At 40.4% G+C, this 23530-nt stretch overlaps 1 long non-coding RNA gene across 3 annotated transcripts; it reads left to right on the forward strand.

Annotated features, from left to right (window-relative positions):
- Positions 1-1460: 1460 nt before the first annotated feature.
- LOC104909742 lies at positions 1461-23530 on the forward strand. 3 transcript variants are annotated; one of them, XR_792563.2, is made up of 6 exons: positions 1461-6647; positions 9399-9476; positions 10171-10265; positions 12550-12703; positions 16545-16587; positions 18956-23530. It is a non-coding gene; the product is annotated as an uncharacterized LOC104909742 (long non-coding RNA). The 3 variants fall into 3 exon arrangements; XR_004158910.1 differs by having other exon boundaries at positions 1461-4946; positions 6532-9476; XR_004158909.1 differs by having other exon boundaries at positions 1461-9476.

Genomic DNA, 23530 nt, shown 5'->3' on the forward strand with positions numbered 1-23530 from the left:
TTTTGGTCTTTATTCTGTCGAAAGTCTGCGTCTCACAGTGAAATGTCAACTAGTGTTTCTGGAAGAGTGCATTCAGGACAGCCAGACTCTTCCCAAGGGCTGTCGCTTTCCGTGTGTGACATGAACACAAGTGTGGAGCTCCTTGCAAAAGGCAATTGGAGAAGATATCTGAATTATTTGGTGAAGGGTGCAGTGTAGTATGTCTTTAAAATGGGGGTTCAAATAGAATATTCCATCCTCAGCTGGTATTCTAAAACTCATAAAGGACTTTGTAGGACAAAATACAAGCTGTGTTTTGGATACATCTTACTTATATCATGCATATACATTATATATATTTGTATATGTTTATCTCACCTTGGTGATAAGTGTCTTCAATAGGAAATACAAATAGCACACACATCCTCCTTCCAGGAAGTGGCAGGAAAGGATGTGTGTGGTGACACTGCCAGATGAGCAAATCCCGCTCTGACAGAATGAGGAAGGAAGAGGCGCCAGACCTGTATGGCCCCTAGAGCCCTCAATGCTGAGGCTGTAGGATTGCCAGCAGCAAGTGGGACCTGGTGCTCAGTTCTACCAGCGACTGACAGAAGAACATGCATTCCGGGTCCCAGATGCCTAGTTATGTGTGGTGGCACCAAGTGTCAAGTGGTGCCCTGGTGACTTGGTGGCTGCTCATGCATTCTTTGTGCTGAAGGCCCTGGGAGAGGGGGTGCTCATTTGGAACCAGTAGTGTGGCATGACACTGCAAAGCCTTTTGAATGAGAGACCAGTAGGGCTTCAAAGAACAGATCTCACCTTCTCCCTCACCTTGCCAATCCTCATTTGATCTCTTGAGTAGCCTAGCACTGGCCTGGGATGGAGGAAAAACATCCGCAGTGTTAGCTGAATGCAAGCCATCAGTGTGCCAGGTGGCCAAGAAGGCCAGGGTCATCCTGCCTTGTATCAGAAATAGTGTAGCCAGCAGGAGCAGGGAGGTGGTCATCCTTGGGTACTCAGCACTGGTGAGGCCGCACCAGTGAGCACTGTATTCAGTTTTGGGCTCCTCACTACAAGAAAGACATTTAGGCCCAGGAGCATGGCTAGAGAAGGGCAACAAAGCTGGTGAGGGATCTGGAGCAAAAGTCTTATGGGGAATGGCTGAGGGAGCTGGGGTTTCTTAGTCTGGAGAGGAGGAGGCTCAGGAGGGACCTTATCTCTCTCTACAACAACCAGAACAGAAGTTGTAGTGAGTTTGGAATCAGCCTCTTCGCACAGGTAATAGCAATAGGATGAGAGGGAATGGCCTCACATTGTGCCAGGAGAGGTTCAAGTTGAATGCTAGGAAGAATTTTTTCTCAGAGAGAGTGCTGAGCTACTGGCACAGGCTGCCCAGGGAGGTGGTGGAATTACCATCCCTGAAGGTGTTCAAGAACTGAGTGGATGTGGACGTGGTTAGTGGGCATGGTAGGGATGGGCTGATGGTCAGACTAGATGATAATAGAGTTCTTTTCCAACCTTAATTACTCTGTGTTTCTGTAATTCTATGATTTGGAGGAGCTGGACGCTGCTCCTGCACAATGCTGTGAGTATGCAGTGAGCTGTGCCAGGCTGGAAGCTGTGTGTAAGATGGGAGTATGGATACAGTGACAGAATCAGTGACAAATGGTATAATTATTGTTTGATATTGCATGTACTTGCTGCTGAGTTGCAGCTATGCATTAGGTGTATTTTCCATCATTAGTGTGCACTTAATTGTCCTGCATTGTAAGTCAAAACAGTTGAAGTCTCATTTGCAAGCCTAATGGGAACTAGTACAGATCCTGGAGTAGTATGACTGAGTAAGAGACTGTTTGTCACAGTGTTCTCATTTTTACGTGGTCTCAGGAAACATCTCTGACGTTTGAACAGAAGCTAGTCATTCAGAATTTATGGTAAATACTGCACATTGAGAAAGTGGGATTGTTCATGTAAGAAGAAGATGAGTTGAATGGGAATAAAAGCTGTAAGTGATGTGAGAACTGCCAGTTTCTGTGGAGCTACACATATTGAGACCGGCAATGGGAGGCTTGGAGAGCTGTGTGCAGGAAAGCATGTAAGCACAACAAGAATTACCTCTTAAGGCAGAAAAGTAAAATCAAGTGCTTACACCTCCAGGCTGAAGCCTTATGTGGGCTTCTTCAAGGTATATTAAAATTGCTCTGCTTTTAAAATAAAATGAGTTGAAGTGCTTTGAGTGTATTGCTTCTGATAGACTTATTGTTTTTTAATGTGGTCACTTGTTAGCGTTAATTTTGCAGGCATGTAAGCCAGTGGATCACACACCAATGCTCCCTATCTAAAGATGGTGACTTCTCTTTCCTTCCTGTTCAGTATCTGCCATGTAGAGAATCCCATCCTTGTAAAGACCTGTTTTTTCTTCCCCTGGCTGCCCTGTCAGGGCTGTGTGGGAGGGAGAAGTGTAAGGTAGTTCTCCCAGCTGCTGTGACATGGTTATTCTACAGTGCGTTGCAGGGGCCAGGACCTGGGACTCTGTCCCCCCTTGTCTTTCCCTCGAGCACTTAACTTTGTGGCTGATGATTAAAACCCGAAACCATCAGCCCTCACCCCACCCATAAGTGAATACACACTCTGCAGTTTGGGCAGACTTTGCTGATGTTGTTTTTTATAAGTTTCATTTGTACTAGCACTTCACATTACACCTGACTTTGTGGGCATAAATAATCCTGTTCATTAAGCTTAATCTTGCTCACAAGATGTTTGCAGAACTGGAGTGTATTTAAAGCATGCATTGCCAGCGAGTTCCCTCCTGGCTCCACTCAGGCTTTATTTTAAGATGTTCCCGCTTTCTAAGATAAGCATGAATCAAATGAGACAGCTCCACATGCTAAGGGAGCAGCGGTCACGTACTTCTGCTTAAGCACGTGCCACAGCTGGCCACACCATTTAATTATCACTAAACCCAGAAAAAAAACTCTTCTTTTTCTGCTTGTGTGTGTGTAAGCAGGTAGGAAATCTCTTTAGCATGATGCCAAGGATACTGCTATTTTATGGTAACTAGCAGGAAATAACAAGAGTTACAACAGAATGAAGGTCAGTCTCCTTGAGTTCTGCTTGGGAAAACCCTGGAAGTTGACCATGACATTTAACTCTGCACATCCCAAGGATAATGAGATATTTTGCTTTTGTTGTTTTTTGTTTTGTTTTTTTTTGTACTGACTTTTACCTTTCTTCAGTGCATCCTTTTAAATATGGGCTACTTGGAATTTGTGTTGAAAGCATGTTTTGGTTTGCAGATATCTCTAACAGGAAAATCTAAAAGGGACGGTTCTTTCCACGTGTCTTTATCTCTGTGATTTTGCAGTTTGCTCTTTTCTCTTGATTTTTCTGCCTGTCCTGTGCAAGTTGATCCCTCTTTGTAAAATAGCAAGAGTTGCAGTGCTAAATTGAGATCAAGAATGCCTTGGTAAACTAATTCTGTCTTGGAGGACAGAGTAGATCTGCTTGTATCTTTCTCCTTCCTGTGCCTGGAACACTATTTAGGAGAAGCTGTTTCACAAACAACATGAGACAGGGAAATGTATACTTCCCAAATAGCATTAACTGCTCGTAATTCCAAGCTTGAAATTATGATACCATACAGAGTGTATTAAAAGACATTGATTTTTAGTTTTAATGAATTGGAAAGAGCATTGATTGATTACCTCACAGTGTTTTATCCCACTCAGAATCCATGATTTTCAAAAGGCATCCCTGGACTTGTTGACACCATATTCTCTTGCTTAAGCCTGTTAAAAACTCTGGCGCGGATGAAATACATTTCCAGTCCTTGCTGTGGGTTGTAAAAGGGTTTGAAATAAGGTCAGTCATTCTGGGCTGGTAACTCAGTGTCTAACTTCTTTGTTTTTGCCATTTTTTCCTCTGGAGAACCTCAATTTGCATGTATAAGAAAAACGTCTGGATCTTTGAGATGATAATATAAACAACAAAAATGAAAATTCTAGTTCTTGACTGTGTCAGTGAAGAGCCTGAAAGATTAGTCATGAAGAGGAGGATCTGTGTACATTTTGTCTTGTTCATCTTAACTTAAGGGCTGCTGCTGGAGTCTAAATGAGGATGCAGGGTGTCTCAGGATTAGCACCATGGTCTGCTGCTAGGACCAGCACCTGGTCCTTACTCTCCAATGATTAAGTGCTGGGGAAGGCCTCCCAGCTCTGCCTGACCCACAGGGTGAGAGAGCAAGTGCTGATGTTCAGCCCAGCCCAATTGCTGGGACTCAGTTCTCCTGCTGCAGTCATTTTGTCCTCCTCCCATTCTTTGAAGAAGCTGGGACTAGGTCTGTTCTAAGAAGATATTTCTTCTTTGCCTGTTAGATGTGTATATTCTGAGGAGCAGCAAAGTTGTCACTTGTGTATATTGAGATATGATAGAGTGTCTATCCCTTACAGTAGTACATCAGTCTTGTCTAGGTTGGCACTGTTCTTTTTGCCGTAAGCGGGGCAGTGGGGCTTCTTCTGGGAAGACTTGAGTGCAGTTCAGCTGGTGTCTCTCGAGACAGCACATGGAGCTGTTTTAGTGCTAAATGTCAAGTCTGTGTGCTGAGAGGTGTTGTGGCTGACCTGCCTGACCCATCCTATCACAAGCATTGTGTGTGATGTGGCTCACACTGTTCATTGCATGGCTGGCACTGTGCATTGTCTCTTTAGTGATGCCAGCAGTTGGGGAAGGCTGCATGCTGATGCTTTGGGAGCATTAATGACACCTGAATAGCCAGGTTATTCACGGATTAATATTCACGGAGCTTCATTCTGTCCCATCCTACAGTGCTCTCAAACAACCATCTGAAGAACTGTGGGGGAAACTTGTTTGCAGCAAATGCAGCATAGCAGCTAGTAGACTGCAGATGGTATTGTCACCAGCATGGTCAGCCACGTGCTTTGGGCTTAAAAGTCACAAGCATGATACAGGTAAGCTAGAGGCTTGTGTGTAAGCACACAGAGGATACAGCAATGCCCATGATGCCCCTGAGCAGTGTACCCAATACCTAGAGCAAAGGTAGTACCCAACATCTCCTCCTACTGCTGTGACACAGCATAGATAGCGAAGTCAGTATAGATGTGCTTTGTTTTTCTGCAGTACATGTAAGAGAATAGCACTTAGGAAAAAGAGTAGTGGTATCTAATGTGGCATACCATATACAGTAGCAAGCAAATAGAATGCGTGGTGGAGCAGTATTCTTTGCTCCTCCACTCAGTCTCGTTTCCTGGTTCCTGTTGCTATGAATGGTGCTGAGGGACTGCTGAGGAATGAGCAAGGATGTCCTATGCAAGTGCATGGTGGACATGTTTTAGAGAGAATTGCAACAGTGTAAGTCCCACATGCATTTTTGGTTCATTAACTGTCACAGCAACTGTGTTGGCTTAGTTTAGCCAGAATGTTATTTCAATCACTGCGGCTGTATGTGATCTACAGCACTTGTTTGGCCTGTCCAGTCCTATCCTACAGAAATAAATAACTTTAGAACTAATAGAGCTTTTTTAAAGATTAAAACATACTGTAAGGCTCATCAATAAGCAAGTGATTTATAAATCACTAAAATTGTGTTTTGCCAGTGCTTTGACAGATTGACACCCAAGGAGGACATCAAGTATCTAAGCATTATATTATCCTGGAATAATAAATGGTTGAAGGACCAGTGCAGTACACATTAAAAATATAGCTAAGTTAGTCTATAGTTTTGTCTTCCAAGAGGTGACTTTGTGTTCAGGGTCAGGTGGAATCACCTCCAGAGCCATCTCTGCACCTTTGTTGTGCTGAGGCTGTCTGCAGTCAGAGGGCGATGATGCTGAACAAAGGATTGGAAACAGACAGTAGGCAAAGAAAAGAGAGTGACATACTGGAAAGTATTAGGTTAAAGAGTTTCTAAAAACATAACTGAAATCAGACCGAGGAAACAAAAGAGAAACTCTTAGATGGAAGAACAGATTTGTTTTTTTAGTGTTCAAACAGAACTTAGTTTTCAGTGAGTTTTAGCTTTCAGCTCAGTTTTCTGTGCCAAGAGGTCTCAGGAGACCTTTTTAATGTTACAAACTGCATGGGCAGTGCAGGATGCTTTCTGGCCTTCCGTATTTTCTCTCTCTGTGGGAGTCGTGGCTCACCTGTGTTGTTGAGTGAAGAGAATGCATTGAACCCCTTCCAAGATTACTAACATTTCTAAGCAATTAAATCAAGGAGCTGAGAAGAACCAGTATAAGCTCTTTTCTGCTTCAGCTGCTCTTAGAAATATCAGCAATCACCCATACTAATTAAACAGGTGACTTAATACCTCTCACAGTGAAGCGGCAGCAGGTGATTTGCCCATTGAAACACTACCTCTTTGTATGCCCAGTGCTCATCCGGGAAAAGCTCAGGGTTGCAGGCCAGCATGAATCCAAGTGCACTTGAATAAAACCGCTCCTCCCCATGGTTCTTTCAGAATGCTTTCCATGGAGGAAAAATTTTACAGCTAGTACACGATGTATCCAGAGTGAATGCATCACTTGCTTCTTGCAGACCTGGCAGTCAGGACGGGCCTTCTCATTCTGGCGGTGCCAAGCGCTGACAAGAGATCGCTGTTCTCCCGCGGCCTTCAGGGCCGGTGCTGATGGAGTTTGGAAAAACAGTGTCAGGTGAGGATTTCCAGTCGCTGGGGACTGTCCTCTCCCAAGTGAAGGACAGTGCAACTAAGAATTTCACGACGCAAACCTGTAGTGCTGATACACAGAGCCAGTGAAACTGATACATTTCTGCAGAATGTTTTGGTTTCAGCAGCTGAGTACGTTCAGGCAAAAATAAGTTTTACTGGAAATACTCTGTCTGGTTCAGAACTCATTTGTTTTTACGAACCTGTCACTGTTCACAACACAAGTAAATAAGCAGGCAAAGCTAGCCTGCCACTACTATAAAATCTGGAGATCCTAATGTTCTGTGGCTCTAAAGAATGCTCTCTGCTTTTGCCTCTATCAGCTCAGTTGGGACTGGGAAGGTGGTGAAACGCTTTCTACTGCTATAGTGGCTCTCCTGTTTTGGAAGCTCTTCGCTTTGGACTTGAACTTTTGTTTAGAACAAAAGATTGCAGAGGAATTTTCAGTGTTTTTGAGGTTGCAGATGGATCTTAATGATATTCTTATCACTGTTTGTGCCCAGCCAGGCTTCTGGACCTTATTACTTCTCGCGCAACAGCTGCCAGTGACAAGAATAATTTTCATGCTTGGAAATCATCTTTACTTGACATATTTACATGCTGTTCTTCACTCTGAAGTATCCCTAGTGTGAGTGATAGATAGAATCATCTCCCTTTTTAATGCATGAGTTACTCTACAGATTTTTCTGCTGAGTCTGCTACGATCTGTGGAGCTTTTTTATTAATAAAATTGTAGCCTGGTTTTAATGTATTGCTTTTTTTGTTTTTTTTTTTTACAATAATGAAGAGACACTGCCCTGACCAAACCAGAGACACAGACAGGAAGAAAAGAAGGATAAGCAAGCGAATAAATTGATTTCCACTCTTTGTCTTATTCTACAGTAAAAGAGAAGACTAACTTATTTTTCTTCTGTAAGTTGAGCTTAGAACTTCTGTGATTTGTCAACATTAAAGCCTAAGTCACAGAACACTGAGGTCTCTGCAAGCCTCAGCACCCATACAGACAAATTTTTACATAACATCATTTATTACCACTTAAAATCAATTTTATTAAAAATTTAAGGAATTTTAAAATAGGACATTAGAGAAATGACTATCAACTTCCTAAAATAAAATGGAGTGTAAAAATGAAGTTATTTCAAATATTTTGTGCTCATCAGTAAAACAGTTCACAAAAGATTTGAGGACAGTGCAGAGTGCATTTTTTTATCTGTAAAAATATAAGCAGGATATATTACTTAAACTTTTTTTCTTGTCAAATTCAGTAATTCTTTGGGCTGTATAAGTTTCTGAATTGCCTTTACAGTAAGTCATTTGCACTAATTATTCCTCTAATCTACTTTGATTTTTAAAATTATAGTTTGATAATGGGTTTTTCTAAATTCCAAGCTATGAGCAAAAAAATGTGGATTTATTTAGGTGCTAAGGTTGCTGTCATACTTCCAGTCATGTATTTGGGTTTCAGAATCTGAAATTGCAATAGTCATTTTCAAATTGTTTATTTTGACAGGGATCTTCAAAATTTGAATTCCTGGAGTTTACAGGATAGCATAATCAATATCATAGTTAAGAAATGTCAACTGGGCTTTCAGTTTGTCCCAGCAGAGAATGACTCTTGAATCATAGTGATTCCCCCTGTGTTTTGTTGTTTTTTTAAACACTGTAGTGAAATTGGAGACTGTAATGTCATGATGCAATCACTAAAGTACATTTCAAAACTATCTAAGCACTGGATAGTGGGTACTTTTGGATAACTTTAAAGTTGTTCCACCTACAGACTTACATCCCGCATGAAATCTTGCAGATTATGTTCATACAGATTTTATAAATCACTGAAATGATCTTTCGATAACTTGAGGTGCAGATGTCAAGGATTTGGGTTTTTGTTAACTCACTGGACCATACTGAATAAATGTTTTAGATGTCAAAGTTGGAGTTGAAGAGGTCATGCTACTGAGTGAAGAAATAACAGCAAGTGACCCATTGGTGAACTTTTAAGGAAAGGTCAGAGATGGCACGATTTTTTCTAGTTTATTGTTACAAGATTTTTTATATCAGGGTAACTTTTAATTGAAGAAATAGTGTGTTCTTATACTTAGTATTTATCTGTGGTGCACCAAATTTCATGTAGCTAATTTAGTAATGATATGAGAGTTGATAGTCACTTATTTTTAACTGTTTTGTTCGTTCAGTGGAGATAGTGGCTATGAAATTGTCCTCTACCAGCCTCTGCGGGCTCTTCAGCATTGGCCTTGTTATTCTGATTTCCTACTTCTTCTTACAGTCTCCAACACTGAAAAAATAAGCTTGCATAGAAAAGAGCCAGTTGCCTTGCATTTATTTAAGTTTCAGTCTTGCCAGAGAAAAGACTAGGACTATGTTACTGTACAGGATGAAGCCAGAAGGCTAGAATTTTAAATAAGCATACATTATGCATTTAATGCCACATTTTTATTTTTATTTTTGGACTACTTGAGTCACATGCAAGAAGTGGCACAGGACCCCAAGGGGCTTTGTGTATACTGTACAGTTAGTAAGAAGGCATCCAGGCCTCTAAAAGAAGAAATCTAATTATAACTGTGCTGCATGCTGTCATTCTGGGAAAACAAGAGCTTCAACTCATCTTTAGCTGACAGTGGGGACCAACTCTTTCCTATACCTGAGTGATAGGTGATTATGCTGACTATGAATGGTGATTCACTGAATTGAATTTGAATCTGTATCTGCATTTATTCAGCGGCAGTCTGAGTCATCCCTTGCTGATTTTTGGAATTGTCATACGGTGTCATAACCAAAGGGAAAAGGAAGGAAACAGGTAAATAATATTTGGGAACATACAACTTTTGTTAGTCAATTATATAATCAGTCTTTGGAAAATTTGAATTTCTTTATACTTGTGTACCACAGGCATTCCAAGCATACCATGAAAATAGCACCTCTAAAGTTAATATGCTTTATCAATAATAATAGTAAAAAAACCACCAGTATTCTCTACCTGAATTCCTTTTTCAAGTGAAAACTTGTGGTAGTTTCTGGGTGAAATGATGCTTTCCCAGCACTGGAGTTTAAAGCTATTTAAAAGTAAGAGCAAGACTCTGAAAGTGATATTTGACCAAATACATTGAACGTTAGTATTTACATAATTTGGCTGCAACACTACACTGAAACAGGGGATGCATCTGGATCATGTTGTAGATACGTGAAAAGTTTGTGAGTGTCTGAAACTGGGATTTTTTAAATCAGCATAATCTGGGCAAGGTGTGCAAAGTGTTAACCTTCTGATGACAAATCTATTTTTATGATTTCCTGAAGTTTACTAAATACGTATCTGCCCTTTCTGGTCACAGATGTGATTGTGGCAGTAGGTGGGAGCATGTGGGCCCACTGCCTCATTGGTCTGCTGGTCATCATTTTTGTAAAGCTGGCAACTTCTGATGTATTAGTAGTGAGCTTGTGCAAGGAGATAGTGTTAAAGCCAAGACTTTCGTATACCTTTTTTTTATTTCCAGGAATTGACTTTTTGAGGTAGGCTCCCCAAAGAGAACACAGACAAGGAAATCTCCCTATCAATCTGCTCATCTGTCAGTGGCTGCCCTGCCTAAAAGTGAGTGCCTATTCCTAAAGGGAAAATTGGAATTCGAGTTGAGAATGATGAGAATAGTTTAGCCAATGTGTTGAGAATGAATGTCTCACAGGAAAAATACTTTTTCACATGACTTCATACAAGTGGGTTTTGTGTTTGTTTTGTGCCAGCTCAGTCCTGAGTTTCAGCTAGTAGACCAGAATCCTCTCCACAGACTCATTGAAATGGAAATGTTTCTGCCCTCTGCTGTGGAATGCAAATTATTTTAGGAATGTTCCTGGGTCTTGGGGCTTTTTAAAACTCACACTTTAAAGACTGATTCTCAGAAGAAAACAAGCATCTAGAAAGATAATTGGTGCCTTGATCTTGACCCAGCAAAATACAGAAGCAGAAGTGTGGGTTTATCTTCCCATGTACAAACAGTTCCCTGAAAGTCAGTGGCAGTTAGACATGGGAAATGCAGAAATCCTTTTCTGGATCATGGTCAAAAAGGAGGATTTTGCAAAGCCAAATGACACAGAAGCCCTTAGTATGGAAGACCAGCACAAGATACCCTTTGGTATAATGCCTTGGCATCTTTTGTTGCTATCTCTGTTTAAAGATACTGAAGAAAGTACTTGCTTCATTGTCTGCTGTATATCTTTTGCTGACCAAAGAAGACCAATATCAAGTGATAGAAGGTTAGGAAAATGATGAGAGACAGTGTCATATTTCAGAACAGGAAAAACTTCTAAGGAACAAGGTTTGGAATTTTTTGATCCTTGTGTTTCTAGTTCCAAGTCACTGGATGTAAAATGGATTTTTTAATGAAAGTTCTGATTTTTTTAAATATATTTTTCTTAAACTGAAAATACACCTGAGTAGGTTTGGCTCATATGTGGATCATATATGTGGATCATATTTGATGGTGCTACATCTCAATGTACTAGTCATAACTAGTTGGAATATCAATTGGTTGGTGTAAGGAGTGAAAAGGCAGTAGTTTTTTAATGTATTCTGTTGAAATTTAATACTCTGTAACTTTTGCAAATAACAGCTAACTGATGAAAAAATTGTCAGTAGCATGTCCAGTCTCATGAAGTCACTGGACGTTGACAGTGCTCTTGGTTGCTTTTCATTAAAGAAACCATATCCTTGAGTGCATAATTGTTTGCCCACTGTCTTCGTAAGATTTTGCTCACCGTTCTTTTACCTCTACTTAGTCCTTTGTAAAAGACAGATGTTCCATATAGAGCTCCTGATTTTCATTATTTTTTATATTTACAAATAAGACTTCCATATGAAGAACTTCTGCAGTACCCATGAGCCAGATTTTTAGAGTTGAGACACAAGTATTTACACGTTGCATGGGACCCATCAGGGAAGAGTCAGTATCCTCCAGAACAAAGAAAAATATTATAATGTTACAATGGTAAAAGAGTTTTGCGTGGGGTGACATGTGGTCACCTCGTGAGCATGACATCCGTCTGGCTGTGACCTGCCACCAGCAGCATAAGAAAGTGATGCCAGATGGGAATAAACATTTCATTCACTGTTTTATAATTATAAAATAATTCCATGATTTGAAAAAACAAAATATAATTTTAGTAAAGTAAGTATACAAGTATATGCTGTTTTACTTGATTATTATAAAAGGATTTATAATTTCATGCTTAATGCTTTCTATGGTAAAGGATTCTATACCTACCTATAGTAGGTGTGAAATGCGCAAAAATGTACTGTGGGATCTGTTTGAATTGTAAATATCACAAGCCAAATCCTGATTTTGGATACACATCTGGGACTGATACTAACTTTGGCTCTGTGTTTTACTTTCTCCCGTTAATACTCTATTAATACTTAATTCATTTCTGTATTGTTGTGATTTTCCTTCCTGTTTGTGAATTCAACAAAATTGAATTCAGCAGAAATGCCCAGCACGAGAGCTAGCAATAGCCAAAAGAGAACAAGTAGGAAGCACTAATGGGATTCTAATGCAGTATAGTAGATGCATTAGGTGTTTTCTTCTAACGAATACAACCTGAGGCATAAGGTATGCTGAAAGTTAAGCCTGGGCAACCAGTTTCTATTGGGGGGGAGGAAAGAGTCCTTCCCGATTTAATCTTGATATAAGTAGGTTAAGTGTGGTTTTCCTGTCACATCTGTGCATGTGTATTTTAGAGACATCTGCAAGTGTGTTACTTAGCTGTCTTGAAAAAATGCTTTTACTTGCATTTTACCTTTACTCAGTTATAGTGTGATAAAAGATGCTTAGATAAGAATAAGCCATCTGTCTTTACTTAAGGCTATTGTGGGTCTATAACAGGTTTTACTGCACGTTCTTCAGATACCTGAAGAACAGCAGCCTCCCCTTTTCATCTGCATGAGGAAATGGAGAGATGGCTTCATGGCATCAAGAGAAGAGCCTTACAGCAACTGATGAACTAATGCATCTCTCTGGCATGTGGCATGATGCTGAGGTGCGTTTTTGAGCCATATGATGTCAAATCATTACTTCTGATTATAGTTCAAAAGTCATCATCCAGGTCTTTGTGAATGACATGGTTCTCTCTTGCAGACAGTGTGTTCTCCTGTCATCGGCAGATGATACAAGATCATGATGCAAACGCAAGGGTATCACCCACAGCATATTAATATGACAGCTGTTCTCATTGCAACTGCTCCTACCTGCCTCATGCAGAAATGAGCCTATTCTCCTCCATAGGCCACAGCCTATTCTCCTCATAGGCAGTACAGAACCCATTTTCACTTCTTTTACCGGTGCATAAATGCTGCTTGCCACCGCAAGGCATTGAACTTCTGTTCATCCAATGAGCCTGTAACCCATGCTTTGCCCTCTGTGAACACTGTTAACTATCATATTCAACTTCAATTCCTACTTAGGATAAGCACATAAGTGCATACCAGTTTCCTGATAATGAAAGAACACAAGAACCTCGGAAGACTTTGCCTCAAATTAATTGTAAGGGCTGCAGTTTCCTTGCATGGAAAACATTCCCCACTCTGTTCCTTGTCGTTTTCTGCCCTTCCACTGATGAAACATGTCAGTATTTGAAAAGCAGCCACAAACAAGCTTTGGCTTTGTGAGCAGCATGGCAATTTAGGTTGATATACCTGCAATGCTTTGTGTAAAGACTGGTGTGGTTTACAAGTGGTTTACAAGTAAAACCACAGAAGATTGGTCAACAGGAATGTTAAACTGTGGCCAGCATGGCCAGAGGCCAACCATCTAAGTTTAGGTTGACAAGTGGCCAATGTGGCCAGAAACCACCAGGCACTGTGCCTAGCTGGCACAGAAGAAGAGACTGCTGTGACTCTACATGTGCCATTCTGTGTGTTGTTGTTATCCCCTTGATTGAAGGGCAGTACAGTATGCAAGAGGTACCTTCATACACCAAAGGGCTGACCTTGGAGCAGGAGAGATGGTGGTTTTCTGCAGCTAGAAGGAGGGGAGGTTGTGAGTTTGTGTTGAGGGTAAGTGCAGGAAAGGTCTGGCTCAGCTTGTGAAGGAGCTTTTAGTTCTGCTTACACTCCCTTGCCTCTGCAAATACTCCTTGCTGCACTTATCTTCACCCTGTCAGAGATAACATGACTGACTGCTGGAAGAGGAGCAGTTCCTTGTGTTGGTGCACCTGCTGCTCTGGTGCTCTGTGAGCAGTTTGTGTTTCTGCAACTGGGATGCCCTCAAGGAGGTCTGCAAACTGTGTGCTTACCAAGTGCCAGACTTGGGCACTCAGAGACTGTCAGCATGGGCAAAGGGATGGGAGAGTACGGTCACATATGGATGCCATTAAAGTCTGCTGTTCCTTCTGCAAGCCTACATTCATGGAAATTGATATCATAGACAAGTGCCTCGCCCTTAGCCAGAATGGAGTCCAACTGTGAAGTATTTTATGGTTAGTAGAAATCAGGAAACTTGCTGCTTAGAAACCCTGTTCTCAGCATGACTGTTTTCATCTGGGAAAGAGGACTTGCTCATGTCTCTTTAGCATCCAGGCTTCTTTACTGCTTCTGTCTCACGTCTTTTGTCTTAGAGCGGCACTGCATGTAGACAGTTCATACTAAACTATGTATTCACCAGAGACAGCTGTTTTGGCAGAAGATAGAAGTTACAGAAGAAAAGTTGAAGTGTTGGTGCTTCTGTTTCATGCTTTGTCCTCAGTTCCCTTGATCTCAGACAGAAAGGATGCATTAGCAGTCTGGCTGCCAGTTTTCTACCTGGCTTCTTGTAAAATGAGAAATGGCAATACTGTAGGACTTGATTCATTTGCTTAAACATAAGCTTCTAGTGTTATCTGAGATGTCCTGGGTAATCCTGCCCTCCTGCTGGTCCAGAAGGGGCTCATTTTCCTGTGTATCCATCATTATGTCTACCAGCCTGACGTAGGTGCTTCAGATATCCTAGGACATCTCAGAAGGCACTGGATGCTTATGTGTGAGCAACTGAAGCATCTTTCCTTGTAGCAACTTCCCTGCTGAGGGTCTCTAATGAACTCTCCCTATCAGTACTGTCTCCTCTATGTCAGGGAATATATGCATCCCAAAAGTGGGAGTAATTTTCTTGGTTCTACATTGAAAATTAGAACTTTTGAGAATAAAGACTCATCAGTATACCCATTAGCTATCCTTCACCCCTGTCCCTTGTAAAGGGCAATGCATGTATTTGTCATCTATTTCATGAAGGCAGTGTAGGCTTGAAAGGCATGGCTAAGAATGTGGGAAGCAAACACCAGGTAGCTCTGTATATTTCAAAGTCAGAACTCTTCCAGTTTCAGAGTGAAGCATCTAAAATCTGTGTTTTCCTACATGTTACCTTTTATGCTTGAATTGACAATTTAAGTACATGGGAGTTTGATTATGTTGTGATGAGATGCATGGTAAGATAGCAACTCTGACTCAGTAACTTTGCTTGTCATGAACTTAGACTGGGTCTTTAATCACCTACAAACAAGAATATCATCAGCATAATTATTCTGTTGCTCAGAAGCCATGATCTGTACACAAATCATTGAGTAAATGGTGGGGTAATGCTCATTGTGGCTTCTTGTCTATCCAGGGACAAGTGGTATGTCCTCAAGGTCAGGTAGCAACTTACATGCTTATAACTGTTCATCAGAATGGATTTTTATCTTCGCAGGCTTGAAAATATTACTACGGTGTGCTCCTAAATTGCAGGAGATAGTTAGATAGCAGCTTCCTCAACTTGCTGATGGATACACCTGGCAAAGTCGCAGCTTCTTTCTTGGCGTGTTCTCCATAGTGGGCTCCTCTCTTCCTCATCGTGCTCTGCATTTTTCCTATTTACCTACCACTTCTGTATTCCACATGAGTCTGTTTCTTGCTCAGTTATCATTCTTTGTTTTCTGTTTTTCCTGTATTTCCTTCTTCCAAGCTTCTCTTGTCTCAGTTCTACTGACCAGTTCCAGTTAATCTGGAAGTATCTGACTAGTAATCATTGTATCTTTGAGCCATTCCAGTCAGCAACAAAATACCATTTTCTTCACCAGTGGGGAATTTTCACCTTAAATCATATGTATGTACCTTCAATCCATACCCAAAATTTGGACGCGGCAAAACAGCATATGCTGATGTGATTCTTACTGTTACTTGTGCGCCCCCATTTTAGTGCCTGCCTTATTATTTATGTTGCTTCAAGCATCCGTATCCACACATTGAGATTCCACAATGGTAGACACTGTTGAGACAACTACTACAAAGGCAGACTCTGCTCTTATTATAAACTCTCTGACCATTGTAAAATTTCAAGAAAAAAAAAACAGTGGACAAATGGGAAACAAGATGAGCAGAGTTCAGCAGGAAACTAAAACTCTGCAGAAGTCTTTCAGGAGTGCAAAGAAAGTGCCTTATCCTGTGTGTAGTTAATATTCCCTTTGACTTCGCTGTGAGGATACTTAAGATGAATACCAGAAGCAGCAGGCTTAAACACAAAATGGCATGCAGTGGGGTATATTTACACAGTGCTTGAAAATTCTGTTTTTGTAATACATGTTAATGAAAAAGTGGAGTATAGCAAATTGTTCCAACTTAATTAAATGCATTACTTTAATGTCGTTTCACATCATTTATGAAATGAGCTCATATATTAAGGAGTTAATAATAGACAGATTCACTCTTTTCCTTTACTAATTGAAATTTTTCCTATTTAGATTTCCCTAGATATGTTCCCCCTGTTTCTTAGAGAACTAGAAAAAAAGATGTGCATGGTAACTAGCATGAATTTTAAACAGGAACAGTGCTACTTCAGAAAACTGATCTTCCTTTTTCATTTATTTTATATAGGTTTCCTATGCCTGATCTGTAAACATGTCCACAGACCTGCTATGTAAGTACATTTCTGTCATCTCACAGTGATTTTTTTGTACCATATGTTTTTATCAAATTCCCAGATGTGCTCATGATTGATGTCTTTTATCTTAAATATAAAGTCTGCTTTTACATTTGCGTTTCTTCTGAGACATCTGTGGAACAATATTACCATTATAATCAGTGGGATTATTCTTGGAGTAAGGCATGACTTAATATGAGTAAAATTGTAAAAATCTGGCCTCTGCATAAGAACAGACAGATTCATTGAGGCTTTAAAAATCACAGTTCTGTTTTAAATATTTCATCTCTCTTTGCACAGATACTATCCCAGATTACTACCAAGTGATATGCTTGGGGTGTTTAACTTTGTCAATTTAACTCTTGTCTTTCGAAGACATCATTATCCAAATCACATCCAAGTCTCACTCCTCATCTCAATTATCCATCATTTTTTAGCAGCAAAGAATATGCAAGTGGCATATTCTTATACTTTGCTGTCATAACTTCTGCAAAGAGCTACTTCTTGGATCTGCCTGATACTCGTGCTTCTGTCACTGGAGCCTATGCTATCTGCAGCATTAAGCATATTTTCTATGCCTATTGCTCTGATTTAAATACTTTATTCTGGATTCCTTCCAATGCCTCAACTGCCATTTTGGGAACCCATTTTGTCAGCGTTCACTCCCTCCTAATGAAGAACAAGGAAAAAATATATTTTTGTCAATAACTGTTATCAGTTAATAAATAAAAAAAAGCAGTAGCAGCTGACTGGTAAATAACAGCTATTTGTGGAGGCGATATATTTACTTCAAGCTATTTCAGAAAGTGGTATTTTTGAACTTCATCTGCCAGCTGGCAATTGTGCATCACGCTTGAGTTCTCTTTAGATACAGAAAGGACTCTAAAAGATTCATAAGGAATGTAGTATGGGTGACTGTTTCATATACAACAGGCAGAACTGCTGTCAAGAGTACATTGTTAAAAAATGGAAAGGGTAGGGTGACTGCACATTAGTTCTGGTGTGAATCACTTAAGACTCCTTGAACTCTGCTCAGTGATTTAAGCTGGTTCATCCATTTTAGCTAAACTATACCCTAGCAGTTTCCTTTTTCACTCTTCAGCTCAGTCTCAGCATCAGTCATGCTTTCCCTAATGATCACTAGGTTAAGGAACTTAACATGTGAGGGGAGGCCTGAAAATGTTGTTTGTGCTTAGCGTGGAGAAGATAAAGCTCAGGAAGAGCTGATCATTGCCTTCCAGTACAAAAATGGTGGTTGTGAAGAAGAAAGTGGAAGTGCTCTCTCCACAAGGATGCATCATGGTGAGGCAAGGGGCAATGGCCATGGTCTGCTTCCTGGAAATGCCTTTGAATGTAAGAAAAAAAAGTCTTTGTAATGGGATCGATTATGCATTGAAATAGGCTGCCCAGAGAAGCAGATGAATTTACTATTCTGGAAGTATTAACAATACAGCTTGACAATGTCCTGGGTGAAGATGAGGTGTTTAGTTATGTGGACCATGTGCCAAGTGGTCTCAGCACCAGGAAGCAGTCTGTGGCACTGATGGCAGCAGTAGCCATGAAGTTTTAACACCCCAACCCTAAGCTTAACCACAGCATCATCTGTCTGTAATGCTTGGTTCAGAACGAGGTCAAAGCCTAGGATTAGCAATCTTGTTCCTTAACAAAGAGCACATCTATAATTAAAAATAAAAATCTAACCAAACCAGAACAAACCCCGTTGGATTCCTAGGAAAAAAAAAAGCCGCAGTCTGGAGCAAATTACACAAAGAAAATGTCATGGCTACACAATGCAGGGGCTTCTGAGGCCAGACCTCAAATTCCAGTAGCTATGTCTTCAAGCCTGTGGAAGTAATCCAAAAAAGTCAGCATCCCAGTGAAGTTTCATTACGATGAATTGGAGGTAGCTGTATTTCTCTGTTTTAGATGGAGAAGCTAAGGGCAGAAAAGAGGAGAGTTTATAAAATGTCTGCAGCTATTGAGGCTCAACCAGTCAGGGAAGCAGCGGACTTCCCTTGGAGCTTGTTTTCCTTTTTATCCTTGGATGAACTAGCGTGCAGTACATTATGCTGCCTGAATGTAGGGGTTTGTCACGGTCTGCACTGGGGCTGTCCTGGGAGTGTAAGAAGGTGATGTGTGAATGAAGCACGCGGTGGTCGCTGGGGCTCCAGCCCAGTCTTCAGGAAACCTGTCGCTGCTCCTCTGAGAGCCGTGCAGGAAAGGAGGTGGGTCTTTGATCCCTTTGTTGTAGCTGCTCCCTGGGAATTTGCTGAAATCAATGCCCTGTTTTCCTGAAGAAATGAATGGCTATGCCTAACTAGCTTTGTGAAGCTCTGGGGAATTCACTCCCTCTGTTTATTGACAGCTGAAAAGGAGCACATGGTGCTGAATGGGTCCTCTTGTGAAAACAAAACAGAGCAGAGCTAGACTTAGTTGAACACAGGGGCATTTGGAAAACTCTGCCGAAGGAAGATGGCATGTTTCCTGCCACCTTGCACTAGAACAGTGTGACTTCTTAATAGAAGTGCAATTTAAAATAAGGTAAGGTTTGTTTTGAATTCCTACACATAGCACGGTTATGAAATCTTTGCATTTGTATTCTTGAGTGCAAAAACAATGTTTGCATTGTATTGTGCCATGGGAAACACCTTAGTCTCGTGCTGTTTTTAGCTTCTGTGTACGTTCCCTCATTCTTTGATTAACGATGATTAATGAATATGAATAGTATTAGGAAATAACTTGGCATCTGAATCTTGCTGTCAGGCTCTTAACATCAGTCTTTATGTAGGCTATTATATACCCCTCTTTACATCTTTAAGGATCAGATGAAATGCAGTAGATGATTTCTTGACCAGTACAGATTACTGTGTTGGCACTTTCGCACGTGGTAGCTGGGTAACCGGAGTCTCTATCTGGCAGAAAATCTGGGAGCCTCAAATCTCTTGAAACCTGTTTATTCCCAAACCTCTGTTTCTGTGAATAAACTCAAACACAAGAAATGGATCTATCTTTATGCTTGCTGATTTTAGAGGTAGAGTTGTTTTTTCTATGATAGCAAAGAATAGCAAGAGGAGGACGATAACAAGGAAGTGGTATTTTCTTCATGAAAGTACAGAAGTTTATCGGCCCAAAGGAATTCGGTGTGTAATTCATATGTAAATTTCCTACTGAAAACAGCGGAACAGATCACCAGAGTTTGTATATTAGTTTCTGCAGTGACTGGAAAGTTTCTGAGCTCATGTAGCTACAGTTTTCAGCTGAGGGCAAGTTCTGAATGCAGGAAAATAGTTAAGTAATGTCATCTCGTCGTTTGTCTGCTCAAGTGTAAGGGCAAGCTCTGGGTGCAATAGTAGCTGTTGTGCTGTCTTGTTCTCGCAGAGAAGTGGGAATTGCTTTTTGTGTGTGTGTGTCGCAAACCTGATCTGAAGTATTTCTGTTTGTGCAATTGTCTGAAAACTTTTGAGTAATCCCATAATTTCAGTAGAAGTGCTTGGGAGGTTTTGTATTTATTGGAGTAGTTTGTGTTCCTCAGTTTGGCATTTTTTCTTTGAGTGCCTTTGAACTAGCAATCTTCCATGTTTTGTCTCATTTTGCTCTTCTGTGCTGCAGATAACTTATCTGTTTTTCTTGGAAGCATTGAGGTTCCATGTACAAACAAACTTTATTTAGAATAAATACTTTGTGATCCCAAAGATAAAAAGCATGTAGCCTAACTGTAGATAATCAGTATTTTTTGCTTGTGGGTTCTGCCTTTAAATTTCCAGGTTTTTCCAAGGGAAAAGGAAAACAAAAAATATATTTATGATTTTGAAAAGGGTAGAAAAAACATTGATTTCACGCAGGCTGATGTTTATTTTTGTGAGCTGTATTGTTGTTGTACAAATGTAGCAGGAGGGATTTTTTTACATTTAAGTGTATTTATAGATGATAGGCATTGGGAGGCACTCAGATTTAGAGATAAGGTTTATTTAAAGACAGCATTTCAGTTGGAAAAGAGACGTTTTGTAGGTTGCTTTATTAACATAACCGAGATGTGTTATGAAAATACTGGCCAGTGAGGGTTTTGATTTCTGGGTAACTGTAATGTTGTAAATAAAAACCAGTTATAGCTTGGAAAGCTCAGCTGATCACAGCTTTTTTTGTGAGTATAAAGGAAGGGAGGTAGATGATTCATGTGTGACACAGAAGGTAGTATTTGTGTTGGATGATAAGGGAACAGAGAATATTATATTTAACATACTGGACTGGAAAGGATGTTCTGGCAAGGCAGCTGTCCCTTTACCACATCTAAAACTGGGGATATATATGAAAATCAAATATTGCTGTGATCTGTTAGCAACGTTGAAGCACAAAGTGTATTAAATAATTGAATTCCAACCAATAGAAGAAAGTATACTAAATACATTGTGGAGTATGTGACCATATACAGCCCCAAGTAAATATGGATATTAAATATTATGGTTGTACAAATACAAACCCGAGGAATGGAGCATTTCCCTTAAGACCTTTAACACCTGTTGCTCTTGCTATTTCAGCTAGGGAAGTACAAAACCGAATTGCTTGCAATTTTGCCTTCTAAGGTTGCTTCTTAGATTCTAGTATTAGAATTTGGTAGAATTAGATTCTAGCAGGCTATTGCTTTTATTTTTGTGACTTCTGGAAGTAGTTTAAAGAAACTAGGAATCCCTCAGGAACAACTGTAGATAGAGTCCTTGTGTTTTATTTAATCTTAAACTAAGGCGTCTGTCAACAGGAAGATAAATAGGGCTTTTTGGATATGCATTGTAATCTGAGTTTAGAGTGCTTCCTCTACAGAAAAAAAATCTGTAGTCTCTTTTAAGCCCACAAATTTTTGCAACACTCACATGTAGTTCTGTGATAATATTCTGGTCATGTGCTGTGTAATTCTGTATTTCAAAGCAGTAGACTCAAGGCTGTCATTATGCCTAAGGAGAATAGCTGTTGTAACAGAAATGTACTATGCTGCTTCTCAATGTATTGATGCTACTTTTTTTAATCCATGCTTTATCAGCATGTTAAAGAAGCACGGGTGGATATATTTTCTTTAATACAGTATCAGTCAAGACATTAGAAATTATCCCTTGGTTCCCATTGAATGTCTTTAAGGTAGAAAAAAATAAGTATCTGTTAGATCTCAGGAAGAAGATAAGTAATGCAGCTAGGACACTTGCACATGTGAATATTCTTTTCACAGAAATACAATTTTGTGTCTGTTGAAAAGAGCTTCCCAATGCCTGCTCTTAAAGAAATCACACCATGCCTTAAAAGAGGAAAATTATTTAATGGGATCATAAAAGCCAGGGATGAGAGTCTTCAACCCATTTTATTCCCAGAGAAGCTGGGGTCGAAGCATCCTGTGCGTTCTGGAAATCTGTAAGTATGGTACTTCATGCTGTAACAGAAATTGTTCTGTGTGTCCTCTCTTCAGAGTAATAGTTCAAGCAGTTCTGCTAAGCATGTTAAGGACCCTCTACTTAGAAGAATAATGCTTCTAAAAGAAGATGCCTGTATTCCTTTGTTGTAAATATACATGGGTTTTGGGATTCATGAGCTCAAAACAAAATTAATGTTTTTGTTCTTTTCCGTGAATTGAAATGCCCATAGGAGGTTTGAAATGAGAAAGTAAACTGATTTCTCAGTTTTATTCACACTTAGTTTCCCTGAAGTGTAGTGCAGATTGTGAGTATTCTTTCAGGTTTGGCCCTCCAAGGTCACAACGGAACAGTTAATCCTAAGTATCCGTATATTCACTTCTCTGCATCAACTTCCTTCATTCCTAATGTGACTGGCTACTCACACATTAGAAGAGCTGAGCATATGGATTCTTTTCTATAGGGCAGAGTCCATGCATTTATTCCCAGCAGTAGTGGTTTGTTTCATTTACTTAAATTGCCCTTAAGACTCGTGCATCTACAGCTGCAGGATGAGTACAGCTTCTCTCTCATGCCAGTCCTCTTTGTGTCCTGCAGTAAGCTCTTATTTCCTTCTCCAAAGCATGTCTACCTGCAGAAAGCAGCTGGAGGTGCGTTCCAATTTCTGGCATCTTTGCTGGGAAAGTTCCTGGAAGTTCAAACTGAAGGTTGTGTGACAAAAGTGAGAGCAAGAATGAGTTTAGGATGGTTTCCTAAGAAGAGCCGCTTTTGTGACCATCTGTGAATCTCCTCTGAGTGATATCTGACCTTGGTGGCCAGTAGCAACCAAGTTCAATGAAATGACAGCGTGTTTCTGCGCTAAGGAGAGACCTACTCCAAGGTTCCCTTTTAAGGGAGTCTTGCAAGTGTTGGAAATATTTCAACTGATTAAGATGAAGCATTAGTCATTAGAATCTCTATACTTCATTTATCAGAACCGAAACCTCGGTGTTGATCAGCCATGAGTAAAACTGTCAGCCAGTGTTAACGCACTTGATATGGATGTGTGTGTTTATATGCACATGCATTCAGGTAGATGTGTCTTTCTACAGATGTGCATTGAGGAAAACATGCATAAGTTACAACTGTAGCATTAGCTGCTAAAAGATCTGATACTAAAATGAATCAACCGGTCCGCCAAAATCTCCACCAAAAAGATGTGCTTGAGTCCAATTAGAGCTGTTTCTGCTGTGGTCAGTTAAACATCTGCTGCAGGGGGGCACAGAATATGGGCCCAGAATGTGGCCCAAGAGCCATAGGGTGCTCACAAGCAGTTTTGCTTTGGCTCCCCTGGTGGTTGCCTGTGTCTGTGTGGATGGTGGGTTTTCTTTCTGCTGTCTGCAGTAGTGAAGCAGTTTGAGCAGTGCTAGCAAGGACTGACCTGCATCAGCGTGGCATGGCTGTGGCTGGCTGGTAGCAGTAGATGGGCAGCAGGAGCTTTGGCTCCCCGGGAGCCTTTGCTGGGCATTTCAAACGATCAGGCTGTGCTGCCTGGGGCTGTTCCTTGT

This window comes from Meleagris gallopavo, chromosome 2, assembly GCF_000146605.3.
Source record: "Meleagris gallopavo isolate NT-WF06-2002-E0010 breed Aviagen turkey brand Nicholas breeding stock chromosome 2, Turkey_5.1, whole genome shotgun sequence".
Classification (NCBI taxonomy): Eukaryota; Metazoa; Chordata; class Aves; order Galliformes; family Phasianidae; genus Meleagris; species Meleagris gallopavo.